This window comes from Oryx dammah, unplaced genomic scaffold, assembly GCF_014754425.2.
Source record: "Oryx dammah isolate SB20612 unplaced genomic scaffold, SCBI_Odam_1.1 HiC_scaffold_11163, whole genome shotgun sequence".
In the NCBI taxonomy this organism is placed as follows: Eukaryota; Metazoa; Chordata; class Mammalia; order Artiodactyla; family Bovidae; genus Oryx; species Oryx dammah.
In genome coordinates this window covers 1,347,322-1,351,220 of record NW_024080556.1, presented here as the reverse complement: position 1 = coordinate 1,351,220, position 3,899 = coordinate 1,347,322, and positions in this window count along the sequence as shown.

Sequence of the window (3,899 nt, the reverse complement as noted above, 5' to 3'; positions counted from 1 at the left end):
TGGAGAACCAGAGTTCTATCTGGGGATCTTTTTACAGGTATCTCCTATTTGCTGGTAGAAACTGAGGAGGGTGATGGCCAAGTGACTTAACCTCTCTTTGCCTTGGTTATTCATTTGCAAAGTGGACATAATAATGACACTGTCCTTCCAGAGTTTTTATTTTAAAAAATGGGAGAAAATATTTGCAAACCACCTAAGTTAGGGGCTTACTTTAGTCTTCAATAAATATTAGTGATATCATTATTACTATCACCACCATCAACATCATCATTATTGACTAAGTCCTTTTTATCTGGGCTTTCAGGACTAACAATAGGAAGGATGCCCTTAGGAAGTTCACCCATAGACAAGTGAGAGTTGATAGAATCTTTGACTGCCTCAAAGCAAAACAAAGAAAAGAAAGAAGTGGGAAGTGAGACGGCTAAAATTGCTTTCATTGATAACATCATAGCATCCTGAAAGGACAGACTCAGGTTGTTCCTCCCAGGCAAAGAAGATGAGCTAACAGACTCCCTAGGCTGTGAACCACCAGACCAGAGACCTGTAATCCATAGGCATTCTGACTCCTGAAACTACTGTTAAGAAGCATCACAAGATGATGATTAATTCCAATTTCTTTGTCCTTCTTTAAAAACTCCTAACTCAAAAACCAAGTTGGAGTGGATCTGAGGCTTGTCTCTCTGTCCCTTGCTTGGCTCTGCAATAAACCTTGACTTTGCTACAAAAAGAGAAAGAAAGAAAGGGATGGGGCACAATGCAAATTGATGCTAAACCCATTAGACCCTAGAAGAGCTGCAGACAGGAGCAACCAGTAGGAGACTGAGAACAAAGCTGGCTTTGAAAATTGCTGCCATGGCTGAGGCCTTCCTGATGAGTGGTACACCCAAGGGAACAATGACTGTGAGACCCAGTGGAAGAACTGCCTCAGGGAGCAATCACTGGGAAGAGCAGACAGGGTCAGGGTAGAAGACCTTCAGGCTTTGTGATCTCGACCAAGGAAGCATGACTCACTCTCTACAGGGACAGAGGTTCAGTCTGTGTTGTTTTATAACACCTGGAAGTATGTGCAGCAAAAAGACTGATGATATTCCATTTTACTCCTCCTTAAAGACAAAAATCCATGTCTGATTCATCTTTCTATTTCCCCACATCACCCAGCACTTTAATGGTACCGGGTACTTTCTGTATTCAGTAGATGCTCCAAAAATCTGTTGAATGAAAAAAAAAAAAAAAATTAAAACCTGAACTCCAAGTTTTCTGATTGGTTATAAAACCTAGAGTCTCCGGATGGTAACTGGTTCACCTGTAACTGTAATCAGACCTTAAGATTTTCAAGGAATTTTGCCAAACATATCTGAACTCCAGCACCTGCTAACAAAGAAAGAAAGAGAAATTGCTAGGTGCCACGGGCTCAAATCTGACTGTGACATTGTTTGTGGTGGTGGAGGTTTAGTCTCTAAGTCATGTCTGACTCTTGCGATCCCATGGACTGTAGCCACCAGGCTCCTCTATCCATGAGATTTTCCAGGCAAGAATACTGGAGTGGATTGTCATTTCCTTCTCCAGGGGATCTTCCTGACCCAGGAATCAAACCCAGGTCTCCTGCAATGCAGGCAGATTCTTTACCCACTGAGCTATGAGGGAAGCCCTGGTTTGTGGTACAATGAGATTATTACAATATATATGTACAGAAGTCTCCTTTATATCTGAAATGATATCACCCAGGCCAATTGCTCTCTTTTAATAGACATGGTTGACAAGTCCAACGTGCAAAACTCATTATTAAAAATACTTTTACATATTTGAGGCTATAAATAGTATCATTCATCTCAGATTTTAGTTAGCCTAGAGAAGTCTTTGCATCGGTGGTTACTCCACACTTGAATGCTAAACATTATGCCCAGCAACGTACACGGTATCCTTTGGTTCTTTGAAATTATGATCATGCTACATAGTATGTGTGTGGAAAGAGCAAATAGGCCAAGATGGCGTGTTCAGACTCCCTTGTCCCACAGTTTATAAACAATGACTATGTAACAGCTGAGACCATTTGTAGCACTGCGCATGTGCATCAGGAGACGCTCCCTCGGTCACAGGCTACTTTGTGCTGTACGCATAAGCTCCACCTAAAAAGCAGCGGCATTTACTACTGCATCGTGGCTGTGTCCGATGGGTCAGCCACGGGAGGTGAGAATATAGTGTGTCTACTGTTAAAGCTGCTGCAACAGCCAAGAGAGAATAAACGTGTCTGCAGTTCCTACGGCTCCTTGAGTTTTCTTCCAGCTTCCCGCTTGCGCCTTGCCTACCCTGGTTTCAGCAAACAGTGAACAGCAAAGACAACTGGCATCACACAGAGGATCGGTGATACAGTATGTAAAGTTTAATTAGGTATCTACAACATTCCAAACATTCTACTTGCTACTGGCATTATAAGACACAGTCTTCCTTCCACTTGCTTATAGTTTTGGGGGAGGCAAAGGAATTTCAGTCAACCACTCTTGATTTATAATAATGCTATGGAAAAGCTAAAACACACACAGGGTTGTGAAAAGACATGAGACCCATCAGAATGGTTAGATAACCTGGAAGGCTTCCTAAAACACGGTGGTAAGTTTTGAAGAACAAGTATGGTATAGTCTGACTTGCCCTGTGACCCTACTTCATAAACATGACTTAATTTGTTATTTTAAGGAATGCAGGACTTTCCTGGCAGTTCAGTGGTTAAGATTCGTGTTTCCAATGCAGAGGGTATGGATTTAATCCCTGGTTGGGGAACTAAGATCTCACATGCCTGTGGCAAAGCCAAAATAAATAAATAAATAAAAATAATAAAAATTTAGAAAACATTTAAAAGAAGAATGTTCTCCTAAGCCTATTCTCTTACACTTGCCTATTAGTCAAAAAAAAAAAAAAAATCAAATGAAAATCTAGAAATCATATCTTTAAGAAGGTATTGCTCCATAAAGTACTTTATTTACTTATTTGTGTGCAGTCCTATTAACTTTGGCAACCACAACACACACATGAGACTAAAAAATCAGCAATTCTTCAAGAATGTGGATAACTCTGAGAACTTGGTCCTGCTGGTTTCCAGTAAAGGCCAGAGATGAGTCTGGTCTGGAAACTCTTTCTGGTCTATGGCAAAAAAAGGAGCTAGTGCTAGGATTTGAATCAATAACACTGCTTCCTTCCTTGAGAAAACCTCGCTATGCAAAGGAAAGTTGGCTAATTTACATTTGGCACAAGCTTCTTACGTTGTCACAGACCAGTGACGACAAAGCCTGCACCCCAGTACTTTGAGTGACACTGATCTAAATGAAAACCACCCAAACAGGATGGTTCTTGTTCCCTCACACCAATACCGAATCCCTCAGTGAGTCCTCTGTGTACCATGTTTTGTGCATATCCCCAATGGAGCTTCTTTGACCACTTCTGCCACTAGAGTCAGAGTCCAAACAAGACTTATTTCTCACATCCATCAAAGCCACAGCCCACTCAATGGCTCCTCTTAATCTGTCTCTGTGATTATCCTGCCTCCTTGGCAGCCAGGGTGGAACTTCCAAAATCTTCAGCTAGGTCAGGTCACTCTTGGGCTTCACAAGTGACATTAACACGCTCTAAGGACTGCTTTCCTGGTTCTCCTGCTGCCTCACTGGCTGCTGCTCCTCAGGCACCTTGCTTTTCCCTCCTTTGCTTCGCATTCTCTAGATGTTCCTCTACACTGAGCAGTCCTCAGAGTCCTCCTCTTTTTAATCTCAGTATTATTGTTGTTCCTCAACCTCCAGGCTTGTCACACTCTTTCACATTACCCACATTTTATTGACATATCTTTTCTTCAAAGCCTTTACCTCTGCATGTACTTAATGGCTGATCATTTCCACAAACTAGAATGTGATGTC